We start from the raw sequence: 16,453 nt of genomic DNA, 5'->3' as shown, positions 1-16,453 counted from the left end.
CTTTGCTTTCCCTTACTGCTTATTTAATTCAATTGCCTTTAAAGTAGCTGTTCTTTAAACAGAGTTTGACTGTTTTTAACTACTTAACTAATGCTCTTATCTTTAATGTAGCTCATTTTGAAGTATTTTTTGTATTTCATTCATTACTTATCTAGTATAATGGCACTTAGTGTGCCTCACCTTAAAATAGGGGCTTTTTGCAGCAGCTTTCGCTTACGGCCATACCACCCTGTTCACGCCTGATCTTGTCTAATCTCAGAAGCTAAGCAGAGTTGGGCCTAGTTAGTACTTGGATGGGAGACTGCCTAGGAATACCAGGTGCTGTAAGTTTTGAGTTTTTCACTACTTATCTAATACACTGGTCCTTAGTGTGGCCAAAGTTTGACCAGCTCTTTGCTTTCCCTTACTGCTTATTTAATTCAATTTGCCTTTAAAGTAGCTGTTCTTTAAACAGAGTTTGACTGTTTTTAACCACTCCGGAACCAAAATGGTGTTTTTGTTTGTTCAAGGCGTTATTTTGTATGCTTCCGCCAAAATTTCGTAGGGCATGGATACCAGCGACAGTTGTGTCGCGCAGATACGACCACCAGATACTGAAACTACTCAGAAACCACGCAACAACTAATCTGGCGACGGCGTTGCGCGGACTCGGGACCTCGGCGCTGCGCGGACCAGGCCCTCAGTCATCGGTGTCTCCTGATGCGAAGTCCGGGGAAGAGGGCGCGCATAAGCGGTGTTCGAGGAAAGCGCGCGGTAAGCGCAGGCGGGTGTCCGTGCTAGGTTAACCGCTAACCCTAGCGGCCAGCACTCCCCTCCATCTTTCTGTCCAACGTCTGTTCACTCGACAATAAGATGGACTACATTCGACTTCACCGAGCAACACGGGCGTGAGTATAGGGATTGCTGCGTCTTTGTCTTCACGGAAGCGTGGCTCAGCGACAGAGTTCGGACACGCCATTCAGCTAACGGGCTAACCGCATTTCGTGCCGACAGGAATGCGCACTGTGTGGAAAGACTCGCGGTGGTGGCGTGTGCGTTTATATCAACACGGAATGGTGCAAGGACTCTGTGCTTATATCGAACTATTGCTCATCGCTAGTGGAGTTCATTGTTGTCAAATGCAGACCTTTTTATCTACCCGGGAATTCACACCGTCTACACCATTGGAGTTTACATTCCACCCAGCGCTAATGCGAAGGAGGCTCTGAGCGAGCTGTACAAAGCTATTAGCGAGCTGCAGAACGCTCACCCCGATGGACTGTTTATCATCGCGGAGATTTCAATCACGCAAATCTCAAAACAGTGCTCCTAAATTCTATCAGCATGTGGACTTTGCTACGAGAGGAGGCGAACACGCTGGATCTTGTTTACACAAACATTCCCGGCGCGTATCGTGGAGCCCGCCCCACCTCGGCTACTCAGACCACATCTCTGTTATGTTGATTCCAGCATACAGACCACTCATCAGACGCTCTAAACCGGTTCTGAAACAGATTAAAATCTGGCCAGCAGGATCCATCTCTGCTCTTCAGGACTGTTTTGAGTGTACTGACTGGGTAATATTTAGGGAAGCTGCAACCAACGGCGATTCCATTGACTTGGAGGAGTACACATCATCAGTGACTGGCTACATCGAGAAGTGCATTGATGATGTGACCGTCTCCAAGACCATCACCCTGCGTTCTAACCGGAAGCCGTGGATGAAGCGCTAACGTCGTGCTCTCCTGAATGAGCGAGACTTCGCCTTCAGAGCAAAGGACCGGGCTGCCCTAAAAACAGCGAGGGCTAAACTGTCCCGAGCTATCAGAGAAGCAAAGCGCGCTTATGCTAAAAGAATCCACGGCCACTTCCAGAACAGCAGTGACTCACGGCGCATATGGCAGGGCATTCAAGCGGTCACCAACTACAAGACAACTCCACCTGTCTGTGATGGTGACGCCTCCCTACCAGATGCGCTGAATGACTTCTACGCACGTTTTGAGGCACAGAACAAAACAACGGTGAGGAAGTCCACCCCTCGTACCAACGACCCGGTACTCTGCTTCACCACAGCTGACGTGAGGAAAACACTTTATAGAGTTAACCCACGGAAGTCTGCTGGACCGGACAACATTCCAGGCAGAGTACTCAAGGAGTGTGCAGAGCAGCTAGCGGATGTCTTCACTGATATCTTCAATATCTCTCTGAGCAGCTCTGTTATTCCAACGTGCCTCAAAACAACAACAATTGTCCCGGTGCCTAAGAAGTCTGTGGTTTCGTGCCTCAATGACTATCGTCCGTCGCACTCACACCTATTGTGATGAAATGCTTGAGAGGCTTGTCATGAGGCACATCAAGTCACAACTACCACCTTCACTTGACCCATTACAGTTTGCGTGCCGTCCAAACCGCTCTACGGACGATGCTATCACCACAACCCTCCATCTCGCCTCTCACATCTGGACTCAAAGGGAAACTACGTCCGAATGCTGTTCATTGACTTCAGCTCAGCATTCAACACCATCATCCCTCAGCAACTGATAGAGAAACTAAGCCTGCTGGGCCTGAACACCTCTCTCTGCAACTGGATCCTGGACTTTCTGACAGGCAGACCTCAGTCAGTCCGGATCGGGAACAGCATCTCCAGCACCACCACACTGAACACTGGAGCTCCTCAGGGCTGTGTGCTCAGTCCACTGCTGTTCACCTTGCTGACTCACGACTGTGCAGCGATGCACAGCTCCAATCACATCATCAAGTTCGCTGATGACACGACAGTGGTGGGTCTCATCAGCAAGAACGACGAGTCAGCATACAGAGATGAGGTGCAGCAGCTCACAACTTGGTGTAGAGCCAACAATCTATCTCTGAACGTCGACAAGACAAAGGAGATGATTGTTGACTTCAAGCGAGCAAAGAGTGACCATTCTCCGCTGTCCATCGACGGGTCCAAGGTGGGAGACCGTCAAGAGCACCAAATTCCTTGGTGTCCATCTGGCGGATAACTTCACCTGGTCACTCAACACCAGCTCCATCACCAAGAAAGCCCAGCAGCGCCTCTACTTCTTGAGGAGGCTAAGGAAAGCTCATCTCCCTCCACCCATCCTGACTATGTTCTATAGGGGGACTATTGAGAGCGTCCTGTCCAGCTGCATCACTGCCTGGTTTGGAAATTGCACCGTATCGGCTCGCAAGACCCTCCAAAGGATAGTGAGGACAGCCGAAAAGATCATTGGCGTCTCTCTGCCCTCTATCATGGACATCTACACCACACGCTGCATCGCATAAAGCCCACAATATAGTACAGGACCCCACACACCCCTCACACACATTATTCACCCTCCTTCCATCTGGAAAAAGGTACCGGAGCAGTCGGGCCCTCACAACCAGACTGCTGAATAGTTTCTTTCCACAGGCCATCAGACTCCTCAATAACCACACCTGAATGGCCTTCCTGTCCCATAAACATTCTTGCACGTCATATTTATTGTTGTGAACCTCATATTTATTGCTGTTTGTTTTTGTGTTCTTGCACTAAGTATGTCTTTGCCTTGCACTAATTATGTCTTTGCACTGTTTGCACTAGTTTGCACACTGGGTTTGCACTCTACTCCCTTGCTGTTTGCACTAGTCCGCACACTTTGCACTTTATGTGGTTAAGACACTGTCTTAGCTCAATATGTGAGTTCTTTTGTATTGTGTTGTATGTGTGACTCCATGTAGCACCAGGTCCTGGAGAAACGTTGTCTCATTTCACTATGTACTGCACAGCTATATGTAGTTGAAATGACAATAAAAACCACTTGACTTGACTTGACTTGACTTGACGCCTGATCTCGTCTGATCTCAGAAGCTAAGCAGAGTTGGGCCTAGTTAGTACTTGGATGGGAGACTGCCTAGGAATACCAGGTGCTGTAAGTTTTTGAGTTTTTTCACTACTTATCTAATACACTGGCCCTTAGTGTGGCCAAAGTTTGACCAGCTCTTTGCTTTCCCTTACTGCTTATTTAATTCAATTGCCTTTAAAGTAGCTGTTCTTTAAACAGAGTTTGACTGTTTTTAACTACTTAACTAATGCTCTTATCTTTAATGTAGCTCATTTTGAAGTATTTTTTTGTATTTCATTCATTACTTATCTAGTATAATGGCACTTAGTGTGCCTCACCTTAAAATAGGGGGCTTTTGCAGCAGCTTTTACTTACGGCCATCCCACCTGTTCACGCCTGATCTCGTCTGATCTCAGAAGCTAAGCAGTTTTGGGCCTAGTTAGTACTTGGATGGGAGACTGCCTAGGAATACCAGGTGCTGTAAGTTTTTGAGTTTTTCACTACTTATCTAATACACTGGCCCTTAGTGTGGCCAAAGTTTGACCAGCTCTTTGCTTTCCCTTACTGCTTATTTAATTCAATTGCCTTTAAAGTAGCTGTTCTTTAAACAGAGTTTGACTGTTTTAACTACTTAACTAATGCTCTTATCTTTAATGTAGCTCATTTTGAAGTATTTTTTGTATTTCATTCATTACTTATCTAGTATAATGGCACTTAGTGTGCCTCACCTTAAAATAGGGGCTTTTGCAGCAGCTTTCAGCTTACGGCCATACCACCCTGTTCACGCCTGATCTCGTCTGATCTCAGAAGCTAAGCAGAGTTGGGCCTAGTTAGTACTTGGATGGGAGACTGCCTAGGAATACCAGGTGCTGTAAGTTTTGAGTTTTTCACTACTTATCTAATACACTGGCCCTTAGTGTGGCCAAAGTTTGACCAGCTCTTTGCTTTCCCTTACTGCTTATTTAATTCAATTGCCTTTAAAGTAGCTGTTCTTTAAACAGAGTTTGACTGTTTTTAACTACTTAACTAATGCTCTTATCTTTAATGTAGCTCATTTTGAAGTATTTTTTTGTATTTCATTCATTACTTATCTAGTATAATGGCACTTAGTGTGCCTCACCTTAAAATAGGGGCTTTTTGCAGCAGCTTTAGCTTACTGCCATACCACCCTGTTCACGCCTGATCTCGTCTGATCTCAGAAGCTAAGCAGAGTTGGGCCTAGTTAGTACTTGGATGGGAGACTGCCTAGGAATACCAGGTGCTGTAAGTTTTGAGTTTTTCACTACTTATCTAATACACTGGCCCTTAGTGTGGCCAAAGTTTGACCAGCTCTTTGCTTTCCCTTACTGCTTATTTAATTCAATTGCCTTTAAAGTAGCTGTTCTTTAAACAGAGTTTGACTGTTTTTAACTACTTAACTAATGCTCTTATCTTTAATGTAGCTCATTTTGAAGTATTTTTTTGTATTTCATTCATTACTTATCTAGTATAATGGCACTTAGTGTGCCTCACCTTAAAATAGGGGGCTTTTGCAGCAGCTTTAAGCTACACGGCCATACCACCCTGTTCACGCCTGATCTCGTCTGATCTCAGAAGCTAAGCAGAGTTGGGCCTAGTTAGTACTTGGATGGGAGACTGCCTAGGAATACCAGGTGCTGTAAGTTTTTGAGTTTTTTCACTACTTATCTAATACACTGGCCCTTAGTGTGGCCAAAGTTTGACCAGCTCTTTGCTTTCTCTTACTGCTTTTTTAATTCAATTGCCTTTAAAGCAGCTGTTCTTTAAACAGAGTTTGACTGTTTTTAACTACTTAACTAATGCTCTTATCTTTAATGTAGCTCATTTTGAAGTATTTTTTTGTATTTCATTCATTACTTATCTAGTATAATGGCACTTAGTGTGCCTCACCTTAAAATAGGGGGCTTTTTGCAGCAGCTTTTGCTTACGGCCATCCCACCCTGTTCACGCCTGATCTCGTCTGATCTCAGAAGCTAAGCAGAGTTGGGCCTAGTTAGTACTTGGATGGGAGACTGCCTAGGAATACCAGGTGCTGTAAGTTTTTGAGTTTTTTCACTACTTATCTAATACACTGGCCCTTAGTGTGGCCAAAGTTTGACCAGCTCTTTGCTTTCCCTTACTGCTTATTTAATTCAATTGCCTTTAAAGTAGCTGTTCTTTAAACAGAGTTTGACTGTTTTTAACTACTTAACTAATGCTCTTATCTTTAATGTAGCTCATTTTGAAGTATTTTTTTGTATTTCATTCATTACTTATCTAGTATAATGGCACTTAGTGTGCCTCACCTTAAAATAGGGGCTTTTGCAGCAGCTTTCGCTTACGGCCATCCCACCCTGTTCACGCCTGATCTCGTCTGATCTCAGAAGCTAAGCAGAGTTGGGCCTAGTTAGTACTTGGATGGGAGACTGCCTAGGAATACCAGGTGCTGTAAGTTTTTGAGTTTTTTCACTACTTATCTAATACACTGGCCCTTAGTGTGGCCAAAGTTTGACCAGCTCTTTGCTTTCCCTTACTGCTTATTTAATTCAATTGCCTTTAAAGTAGCTGTTCTTTAAACAGAGTTTGACTGTTTTTAACTACTTAACTAATGCTCTTATCTTTAATGTAGCTCATTTTGAAGTATTTTTTGTATTTCATTCATTACTTATCTAGTATAATGGCACTTAGTGTGCCTCACCTTAAAATAGGGGCTTTTGCAGCAGCTTTCGCTTACGGCCATCCCTGTTCACGCCTGATCTCGTCTGATCTCAGAAGCTAAGCAGAGTTGGGCCTAGTTAGTACTTGGATGGGAGACTGCCTAGGAATACCAGGTGCTGTAAGTTTTTGAGTTTTTTCACTACTTATCTAATACACTGGCCCTTAGTGTGGCCAAAGTTTGACCAGCTCTTTGCTTTCCCTTACTGCTTATTTAATTCAATTGCCTTTAAAGTAGCTGTTCTTTAAACAGAGTTTGACTGTTTTTAACTACTTAACTAATGCTCTTATCTTTAATGTAGCTCATTTTGAAGTATTTTTTTGTATTTCATTCATTACTTATCTAGTATAATGGCACTTAGTGTGCCTCACCTTAAAATAGGGGCTTTTGCAGCAGCTTTAGCTTACGGCCATCCCACCCTGTTCACGCCTGATCTCGTCTGATCTCAGAAGCTAAGCAGAGTTGGGCCTAGTTAGTACTTGGATGGGAGACTGCCTAGGAATACCAGGTGCTGTAAGTTTTTGAGTTTTTCACTACTTATCTAATACACTGGCCCTTAGTGTGGCCAAAGTTTGACCAGCTCTTTGCTTTCCCTTACTGCTTATTTAATTCAATTGCCTTTAAAGTAGCTGTTCTTTAAACAGAGTTTGACTGTTTTTAACTACTTAACTAATGCTCTTATCTTTAATGTAGCTCATTTTGAAGTATTTTTGTATTTCATTCATTACTTATCTAGTATAATGGCACTTAGTGTGCCTCACCTTAAAATAGGGGCTTTTTGCAGCAGCTTTCAGCTTACGGCCATCCCACCTGTTCACGCCTGATCGTCTGATCTCAGAAGCTAAGCAGAGTTGGGCCTAGTTAGTACTTGGATGGGAGACTGCCTAGGAATACCAGGTGCTGTAAGTTTTTGAGTTTTTTCACTACTTATCTAATACACTGGCCCTTAGTGTGGCCAAAGTTTGACCAGCTCTTTGCTTTCCCTTACTGCTTATTTAATTCAATTGCCTTTAAAGTAGCTGTTCTTTAAACAGAGTTTGACTGTTTTTAACTACTTAACTAATGCTCTTATCTTTAATGTAGCTCATTTTGAAGTATTTTTTGTATTTCATTCATTACTTATCTAGTATAATGGCACTTAGTGTGCCTCACCTTAAAATAGGGGCTTTTTGCAGCAGCTTTGCGCTTCTGACCATACCACCATGTTCACGCCTGATCTCTCGTCTGATCTCAGAAGCTAAGCAGAGTTGGGCCTAGTTAGTACTTGGATGGGAGACTGCCTAGGAATACCAGGTGCTGTAAGTTTTTGAGTTTTTTCACTACTTATCTAATACACTGGCCCTTAGTGTGGCCAAAGTTTGACCAGCTCTTTGCTTTCCCTTACTGCTTATTTAATTCAATTGCCTTTAAAGTAGCTGTTCTTTAAACAGAGTTTGACTGTTTTTAACTACTTAACTAATGCTCTTATCTTTAATGTAGCTCATTTTGAAGTATTTTTGTATTTCATTCATTACTTATCTAGTATAATGGCACTTAGTGTGCCTCACCTTAAAATAGGGGGCTTTTTGCAGCAGCTTTGGCTTACGGCCATACCACCCTGTTCACGCCTGATCTCGTCTGATCTCAGAAGCTAAGCAGAGTTGGGCCTAGTTAGTACTTGGATGGGAGACTGCCTAGGAATACCAGGTGCTGTAAGTTTTTGAGTTTTTCACTACTTATCTAATACACTGGCCCTTAGTGTGGCCAAAGTTTGACCAGCTCTTTGCTTTCCCTTACTGCTTATTTAATTCAATTGCCTTTAAAGTAGCTGTTCTTTAAACAGAGTTTGACTGTTTTTAACTACTTAACTAATGCTCTTATCTTTAATGTAGCTCATTTTGAAGTATTTTTTTGTATTTCATTCATTACTTATCTAGTATAATGGCACTTAGTGTGCCTCACCTTAAAATAGGGGCTTTTGCAGCAGCTTTTAGCTTACGGCCATACCACCCTGTTCACGCCTGATCTCGTCTGATCTCAGAAGCTAAGCAGAGTTGGGCCTAGTTAGTACTTGGATGGGAGACTGCCTAGGAATACCAGGTGCTGTAAGTTTTTGAGTTTTTCACTACTTATCTAATACACTGGCCCTTAGTGTGGCCAAAGTTTGACCAGCTCTTTGCTTTCCCTTACTGCTTATTTAATTCAATTGCCTTTAAAGTAGCTGTTCTTTAAACAGAGTTTGACTGTTTTTAACTACTTAACTAATGCTCTTATCTTTAATGTAGCTCATTTTGAAGTATTTTTTGTATTTCATTCATTACTTATCTAGTATAATGGCACTTAGTGTGCCTCACCTTAAAATAGGGGGCTTTTTGCAGCAGCTTTAGCTTCACGGCCATCCCACCCTGTTCACGCCTGATCTCGTCTGATCTCAGAAGCTAAGCAGAGTTGGGCCTAGTTAGTACTTGGATGGGAGACTGCCTAGGAATACCAGGTGCTGTAAGTTTTGAGTTTTTTCACTACTTATCTAATACACTGGCCCTTAGTGTGGCCAAAGTTTGACCAGCTCTTTGCTTTCCCTTACTGCTTATTTAATTCAATTGCCTTTAAAGTAGCTGTTCTTTAAACAGAGTTTGACTGTTTTTAACTACTTAACTAATGCTCTTATCTTTAATGTAGCTCATTTTGAAGTATTTTTGTATTTCATTCATTACTTATCTAGTATAATGGCACTTAGTGTGCCTCACCTTAAAATAGGGGCTTTTTGCAGCAGCTTGCGCTTACGGCCATACCACCCTGTTCACGCCTGATCTCGTCTGATCTCAGAAGCTAAGCAGAGTTGGGCCTAGTTAGTACTTGGATGGGAGACTGCCTAGGAATACCAGGTGCTGTAAGTTTTGAGTTTTTCACTACTTATCTAATACACTGGCCCTTAGTGTGGCCAAAGTTTGACCAGCTCTTTGCTTTCCCTTACTGCTTATTTAATTCAATTGCCTTTAAAGTAGCTGTTCTTTAAACAGAGTTTGACTGTTTTTAACTACTTAACTAATGCTCTTATCTTTAATGTAGCTCATTTTGAAGTATTTTTTTGTATTTCATTCATTACTTATCTAGTATAATGGCACTTAGTGTGCCTCACCTTAAAATAGGGGGCTTTTGCAGCAGCTTTAGCTTACGGCCATCCCACCCTGTTCACGCCTGATCTCGTCTGATCTCAGAAGCTAAGCAGAGTTGGGCCTAGTTAGTACTTGGATGGGAGACTGCCTAGGAATACCAGGTGCTGTAAGTTTTTGAGTTTTTCACTACTTATCTAATACACTGGCCCTTAGTGTGGCCAAAGTTTGACCAGCTCTTTGCTTTCCCTTACTGCTTATTTAATTCAATTGCCTTTAAAGTAGCTGTTCTTTAAACAGAGTTTGACTGTTTTTAACTACTTAACTAATGCTCTTATCTTTAATGTAGCTCATTTTGAAGTATTTTTGTATTTCATTCATTACTTATCTAGTATAATGGCACTTAGTGTGCCTCACCTTAAAATAGGGGCTTTTTGCAGCAGCTTTAAGCTTACGGCCATACCACCCTGTTCACGCCTGATCTCGTCTGATCTCAGAAGCTAAGCAGAGTTGGGCCTAGTTAGTACTTGGATGGGAGACTGCCTAGGAATACCAGGTGCTGTAAGTTTTTGAGTTTTTCACTACTTATCTAATACACTGGCCCTTAGTGTGGCCAAAGTTTGACCAGCTCTTTGCTTTCCCTTACTGCTTATTTAATTCAATTGCCTTTAAAGTAGCTGTTCTTTAAACAGAGTTTGACTGTTTTTAACTACTTAACTAATGCTCTTATCTTTAATGTAGCTCATTTTGAAGTATTTTTTTGTATTTCATTCATTACTTATCTAGTATAATGGCACTTAGTGTGCCTCACCTTAAAATAGGGGCTTTTTGCAGCAGCTTTGCGCTTACGGCCATCCCACCCTGTTCACGCCTGATCTCGTCTGATCTCAGAAGCTAAGCAGAGTTGGGCCTAGTTAGTACTTGGATGGGAGACTGCCTAGGAATACCAGGTGCTGTAAGTTTTGAGTTTTTCACTACTTATCTAATACACTGGCCCTTAGTGTGGCCAAAGTTTGACCAGCTCTTTGCTTTCCCTTACTGCTTATTTAATTCAATTGCCTTTAAAGTAGCTGTTCTTTAAACAGAGTTTGACTGTTTTTAACTACTTAACTAATGCTCTTATCTTTAATGTAGCTCATTTTGAAGTATTTTTTTGTATTTCATTCATTACTTATCTAGTATAATGGCACTTAGTGTGCCTCACCTTAAAATAGGGGGCTTTTGCAGCAGCTTTTGCTTACAGCCATACCACCCTGTTCACGCCTGATCTCGTCTGATCTCAGAAGCTAAGCAGAGTTGGGCCTAGTTAGTACTTGGATGGGGAGACTGCCTAGGAATACCAGGTGCTGTAAGTTTTGAGTTTTTCACTACTTATCTAATACACTGGCCCTTAGTGTGGCCAAAGTTTGACCAGCTCTTTGCTTTCCCTTACTGCTTATTTAATTCAATTGCCTTTAAAGTAGCTGTTCTTTAAACAGAGTTTGACTGTTTTTAACTACTTAACTAATGCTCTTATCTTTAATGTAGCTCATTTTGAAGTATTTTTTTGTATTTCATTCATTACTCATCTAGTATAATGGCACTTAGTGTGCCTCACCTTAAAATAGGGGCTTTTGCAGCAGCTTTAAGAAACACGGCCATACCACCCTGTTCACGCCTGATCTCGTCTGATCTCAGAAGCTAAGCAGAGTTGGGCCTAGTTAGTACTTGGATGGGAGACTGCCTAGGAATACCAGGTGCTGTAAGTTTTGAGTTTTTCACTACTTATCTAATACACTGGCCCTTAGTGTGGCCAAAAAGTTTGACCAGCTCTTTGCTTTCCCTTACTGCTTATTTAATTCAATTGCCTTTAAAGTAGCTGTTCTTTAAACAGAGTTTGACTGTTTTTAACTACTTAACTAATGCTCTTATCTTTAATGTAGCTCATTTTGAAGTATTTTTTGTATTTCATTCATTACTTATCTAGTATAATGGCACTTAGTGTGCCTCACCTTAAAATAGGGGCTTTTGCAGCAGCTTTAGCTTACGGCCATCCCACCCTGTTCACGCCTGATCTCGTCTGATCTCAGAAGCTAAGCAGAGTTGGGCCTAGTTAGTACTTGGATGGGAGACTGCCTAGGAATACCAGGTGCTGTAAGTTTTTGAGTTTTTCACTACTTATCTAATACACTGGCCCTTAGTGTGGCCAAAGTTTGACCAGCTCTTTGCTTTCCCTTACTGCTTATTTAATTCAATTGCCTTTAAAGTAGCTGTTCTTTAAACAGAGTTTGACTGTTTTTAACTACTTAACTAATGCTCTTATCTTTAATGTAGCTCATTTTGAAGTATTTTTGTATTTCATTCATTACTTATCTAGTATAATGGCACTTAGTGTGCCTCACCTTAAAATAGGGGCTTTTGCAGCAGCTTTGCTTACGGCCATCCCACCCTGTTCACGCCTGATCTCGTCTGATCTCAGAAGCTAAGCAGAGTTGGGCCTAGTTAGTACTTGGATGGGAGACTGCCTAGGAATACCAGGTGCTGTAAGTTTTGAGTTTTTCACTACTTATCTAATACACTGGCCCTTAGTGTGGCCAAAGTTTGACCAGCTCTTTGCTTTCCCTTACTGCTTATTTAATTCAATTGCCTTTAAAATAGCTGTTCTTTAAACAGAGTTTGACTGTTTTAACTACTTAACTAATGCTCTTATCTTTAATGTAGCTCATTTTGAAGTATTTTTTGTATTTCATTCATTACTTATCTAGTATAATGGCACTTAGTGTGCCTCACCTTAAAATAGGGGCTTTTTGCAGCAGCTTTAAGCTTACGGCCATCCCACCCTGTTCACGCCTGATCTCGTCTGATCTCTGAAGCTAAGCAGAGTTGGGCCTAGTTAGTACTTGGATGGGAGACTGCCTAGGAATACCAGGTGCTGTAAGTTTTGAGTTTTTCACTACTTATCTAATACACTGGCCCTTAGTGTGGCCAAAGTTTGACCAGCTCTTTGCTTTCCCTTACTGCTTATTTAATTCAATTGCCTTTAAAGTAGCTGTTCTTTAAACAGAGTTTGACTGTTTTTAACTACTTAACTAATGCTCTTATCTTTAATGTAGCTCATTTTGAAGTATTTTTGTATTTCATTCATTACTTATCTAGTATAATGGCATTAGTGTGCCTCACCTTAAAATAGGGGCTTTTTGCAGCAGCTTTAGCTTACGGCCATCCCACCCTGTTCACGCCTGATCTTGTCTAATCTCAGAAGCTAAGCAGAGTTGGGCCTAGTTAGTACTTGGATGGGAGACTGCCTAGGAATACCAGGTGCTGTAAGTTTTTGAGTTTTTTCACTACTTATCTAATACACTGGCCCTTAGTGTGGCCAAAGTTTGACCAGCTCTTTGCTTTCCCTTACTGCTTATTTAATTCAATTGCCTTTAAAGTAGCTGTTCTTTAAACAGAGTTTGACTGTTTTTAACTACTTAACTAATGCTCTTATCTTTAATGTAGCTCATTTTGAAGTATTTTTTTGTATTTCATTCATTACTTATCTAGTATAATGGCACTTAGTGTGCCTCACCTTAAAATAGGGGGCTTTTTGCAGCAGCATTTGCTTACGGCCATACCACCCTGTTCACGCAGCGGCCACTCCGGAACCAAAATGGTGTTTTTTGTTTGTTCAAGGCGTTATTTTGTATGCTTCCGCCAAAATTTCGTAGGGCATGGATACCAACGACAGTTGTGTCCGCGCATACGACCACCAGATACTGAAACTACTCAGAAACCACGCAACAACTAATCTGGCGGCGGCGTTGCCGCGCGGACTCGGGACCTCGGCTTGCTGCGCGGACCAGGCCCTCAGTCGCCGGTGTCTCCTGATGCGAAGTCGGGGAAAGGAGCGCGCAAGCGGTGTTCGAGGAAGCGAGCGCGATAAGCAGGCGGGTGTCGTGCTAGGTTAACCGCTAACCCTAGCCCGGCCAGCACTCCCCTCCATCTTTCTGTCCAGCGTCTGTTCACTTTCGACAATAAGATGGACTACATTCGACTTCACCGAGCAACACGGCGTGAGTATAGGGATTGCTGCGTCTTTGTCTTTACGGAAGCGTGGCTCAGCGACAGAGTTCGGACACGCCATTCAGCTAACCGGGCTAACCGCATTTTCGTGCCGACAGGAATGCGCACTGTGTGGAAAGACTCGCGGTGGTGGCGTGTGCGTTTATATCAACACGGAATGGTGCAAGGACTCTGTGCTTATATCGAACTATTGCTCATCGCTAGTGGAGTTCATTGTTGTCAAATGCAGACCTTTTTATCTACCCGGGAATTCACCACCGTCTACACCATTGGAGTTACATTCCACCCAGCGCTAATGCGAAGGAGGCTCTGGCGAGCTGTACAAAGCTATTAGCGAGCTGCAGAACGCTCACCCGATGGACTGTTTATCATCGCGGAGATTTCAATCACGCAAATCTCAAAACAGTGCTCCTAAATTCTATCAGCATGTGGACTTTGCTACGAGAGGAGCGAACACGCTGGATCTTGTTTACACAAACATTCCCGGCGCGCGTATCGTGCGGAGCCCGCCCCACCTCGGCTACTCAGACCACATCTCTGTTATGTTGATTCCAGCATACAGACCACTCATCAGGCGCTCTAAACCGGTTCTGAAACAGATTAAAATCTGGCCAGCAGGATCCATCTCTGCTCTTCAGGACTGTTTTGAGTGTACTGACTGGGTAATATTTAGGAAGCTGCAACCAACGGCGATTCCATTGACTTGGAGGAGTACACATCATCAGTGACTGGCTACATCGAAGTGCATTGATGATGTGACCGTCTCAAGACCATCACCACTGCGTTCTAACCGGAAGCCGTGGATGAGCAGCTAACGTCGCGTGCTCTCCTGAATGAGCGAGACCGCCTTCAGAGCAAAGGACCGGGCTGCCTAAAAACAGCGAGGGCTAAACTGTCCCGAAGCTATCAGAGAAGCAAAGCGGCGCTTATGCTAAAAGAATCCACGGCCACTTCCAGAACAGCAGTGACTCACGGCGCATATGGCAGGGCATTCAGCGGTCACCAACTACAAGACAACTCCACCTGTCTGTGATGGTGGCGCCTCCTACCAGATGCGCTGAATGACTTCTCACGCACGTTTTGAGGCACAGAACAAAACAACGGTGAGGAAGTCCACCCCTCGTACCAACGACCGGTACTCTGCTTCACCACAGCTGACGTGAGGAAAACACTTTATAGAGTTAACCCACGGAAGTCTGCTGGACCGGACAACATTCAGGCAGAGTACTCAAAGGAGTGTGCAGAGCAGCTAGCGGATGTCTTCACTGATATCTTCAATATCTCTCTGAGCAGCTCTGTTATTCCAACGTGCCTCAAAACAACAACAATTGTCCCGGTGCCTAGAAGTCTGTGGTTTCGTGCCTCAATGACTATCGTCCGTCGCACTCACACCTATTGTGATGAAATGCTTCGAGAGGCTTGTCATGAGGCACATCAAGTCACAACTACCACCTTCACTTGACCCATTACAGTTTGCGTGCCGTCCAAACCGCTCTCACGGACGATGCTATCACCACAACCCTCCATCTCGCCCTCTCATCTGGACTCAAAGGAAACTACGTCCGAATGCTGTTCATTGACTTCAGCTCAGCATTCAACACCATCATCCCTCAGCAACTGATAGAGAAACTAAGCCTGCTGGGCCTGAACACCTCTCTCTGCAACTGGATCCTGGACTTTCTGACAGGCAGACCTCAGTCAGTCCGGATCGGGAACAGCATCTCCAGCACCACCACACTGAACACTGGAGGCTCCTCAGGGCTGTGTGCTCAGTCACTGCTGTTCACCTTGCTGACTCACGACTGTGCAGCGATGCACAGCTCAATCACATCATCAAGTTCGCTGATGACACGACAGTGGTGGGTCTCATCAGCAAGAACGGCGGAGTCAGCATACAGAGATGAGGTGCAGCAGCTCACAACGGTGTAGAGCCAACAATCTATCTCTGAGCGTCGACAAGACAAAGGAGATGATTGTTGACTTCAAGCGAGCAAAAGTGACCATTCTCCGCTGTCCATCGAGCGGGTCCAAGGTGGAGACCGTCAGAGCACCAAATTCCTTGGTGTCCATCTGGCGGATAACTTCACCTGGTCACTCCAACACCAGCTCCATCACCAAGAAAGCCCAGCAGCGCCTCTACTTCTTGAGGAGGCTAAGGAAAGCTCATCTCCCTCCACCCATCCTGACTATGTTCTATAGGGGGACTATTGAGAGCGTCCTGTCCAGCTGCATCACTGCCTGGTTTGGAAATTGCACCGTATCGGCTCGCAAGACCCTCCAAAGGATAGTGAGGACAGCCGAAAAGATCATTAGCGTCTCTCTGCCCTCTATCATGGACATCTACACCACACGCTGCATCCATAAAGCCCACAATATAGTACAGGACCCCACACCCCTCACACACATTATTCACCCTCCTTCCATCTGGAAAAAGGTGCCGGAGCAGTCGGGCCCTCACACAGCCAGACTGCTGAATAGTTTCTTTCCACAGGCCATCAGACTCCTCAATAACCACACCTGAATGGCCTTCCTGTCCCATAAACATTCTTGCACGTCATATTTATTGTTGTGAACCTCATATTTATTGCTGTTTGTTTTTGTGTTCTTGCACTAAGTATGTCTTTGCCTTGCACTAATTATGTCTTTGCACTGTTTGCACTAGTTTGCACACTGGGTTTGCACTCTACTCCTTGCTGTTTGCACTAGTCCGCACACTTTGCACTTTATGTGGTTAAGACACTGTCTTAGCTCAATATGTGAGTTCTTTTGTATTGTGTTGTATGTGTGACTCCATG

The 16,453-nt window shown here is 43.6% G+C and overlaps 5 non-coding genes and 19 pseudogenes across 5 annotated transcripts; all 24 read left to right on the top strand.

Moving 5' to 3' along the window:
• Positions 1-211: 211 nt before the first annotated feature.
• On the top strand, positions 212-330 carry LOC122339762 (annotated as a pseudogene).
• A 3,845-nt stretch (positions 331-4,175) lies between these two features.
• LOC122339759 lies at positions 4,176-4,293 on the top strand (annotated as a pseudogene).
• A 272-nt stretch (positions 4,294-4,565) lies between these two features.
• LOC122339867 lies at positions 4,566-4,684 on the top strand. The gene has a single exon (XR_006250069.1). It is a non-coding gene; the product is annotated as a 5S ribosomal RNA (ribosomal RNA).
• A 273-nt stretch (positions 4,685-4,957) lies between these two features.
• Positions 4,958-5,076, top strand: LOC122339854 (annotated as a pseudogene).
• Positions 5,077-5,351: 275 nt separating this feature from the next.
• Positions 5,352-5,470, top strand: LOC122339766 (annotated as a pseudogene).
• Positions 5,471-5,746: 276 nt separating this feature from the next.
• LOC122339846 lies at positions 5,747-5,865 on the top strand (annotated as a pseudogene).
• Positions 5,866-6,139: 274 nt separating this feature from the next.
• LOC122339845 lies at positions 6,140-6,258 on the top strand (annotated as a pseudogene).
• A 273-nt stretch (positions 6,259-6,531) lies between these two features.
• LOC122339805 lies at positions 6,532-6,646 on the top strand (annotated as a pseudogene).
• Positions 6,647-6,920: 274 nt separating this feature from the next.
• On the top strand, positions 6,921-7,039 carry LOC122339844 (annotated as a pseudogene).
• A 273-nt stretch (positions 7,040-7,312) lies between these two features.
• Positions 7,313-7,428, top strand: LOC122339816 (annotated as a pseudogene).
• A 275-nt stretch (positions 7,429-7,703) lies between these two features.
• On the top strand, positions 7,704-7,824 carry LOC122339819 (annotated as a pseudogene).
• A 274-nt stretch (positions 7,825-8,098) lies between these two features.
• Positions 8,099-8,217, top strand: LOC122339855. Its single transcript, XR_006250068.1, has one exon. It is a non-coding gene; the product is annotated as a 5S ribosomal RNA (ribosomal RNA).
• A 274-nt stretch (positions 8,218-8,491) lies between these two features.
• Positions 8,492-8,610, top strand: LOC122339843. Its single transcript, XR_006250067.1, has one exon. It is a non-coding gene; the product is annotated as a 5S ribosomal RNA (ribosomal RNA).
• Positions 8,611-8,885: 275 nt separating this feature from the next.
• LOC122339767 lies at positions 8,886-9,004 on the top strand (annotated as a pseudogene).
• A 272-nt stretch (positions 9,005-9,276) lies between these two features.
• On the top strand, positions 9,277-9,395 carry LOC122339831. Its single transcript, XR_006250060.1, has one exon. It is a non-coding gene; the product is annotated as a 5S ribosomal RNA (ribosomal RNA).
• A 273-nt stretch (positions 9,396-9,668) lies between these two features.
• Positions 9,669-9,787, top strand: LOC122339842 (annotated as a pseudogene).
• Positions 9,788-10,060: 273 nt separating this feature from the next.
• LOC122339751 lies at positions 10,061-10,179 on the top strand. The gene has a single exon (XR_006250049.1). It is a non-coding gene; the product is annotated as a 5S ribosomal RNA (ribosomal RNA).
• Positions 10,180-10,454: 275 nt separating this feature from the next.
• LOC122339841 lies at positions 10,455-10,573 on the top strand (annotated as a pseudogene).
• A 273-nt stretch (positions 10,574-10,846) lies between these two features.
• LOC122339755 lies at positions 10,847-10,966 on the top strand (annotated as a pseudogene).
• Positions 10,967-11,240: 274 nt separating this feature from the next.
• Positions 11,241-11,359, top strand: LOC122339760 (annotated as a pseudogene).
• A 273-nt stretch (positions 11,360-11,632) lies between these two features.
• LOC122339840 lies at positions 11,633-11,751 on the top strand (annotated as a pseudogene).
• Positions 11,752-12,021: 270 nt separating this feature from the next.
• Positions 12,022-12,140, top strand: LOC122339839 (annotated as a pseudogene).
• A 272-nt stretch (positions 12,141-12,412) lies between these two features.
• Positions 12,413-12,531, top strand: LOC122339870 (annotated as a pseudogene).
• Positions 12,532-12,801: 270 nt separating this feature from the next.
• On the top strand, positions 12,802-12,920 carry LOC122339778 (annotated as a pseudogene).
• Positions 12,921-16,453: the final 3,533 nt, after the last annotated feature.

The sequence above is a fragment of the Puntigrus tetrazona genome, unplaced genomic scaffold (genome assembly GCF_018831695.1).
Source record: "Puntigrus tetrazona isolate hp1 unplaced genomic scaffold, ASM1883169v1 S000000997, whole genome shotgun sequence".
Classification (NCBI taxonomy): domain Eukaryota; kingdom Metazoa; phylum Chordata; class Actinopteri; order Cypriniformes; family Cyprinidae; genus Puntigrus; species Puntigrus tetrazona.
This window is presented reverse-complemented; position numbering and strand designations above follow the sequence as displayed.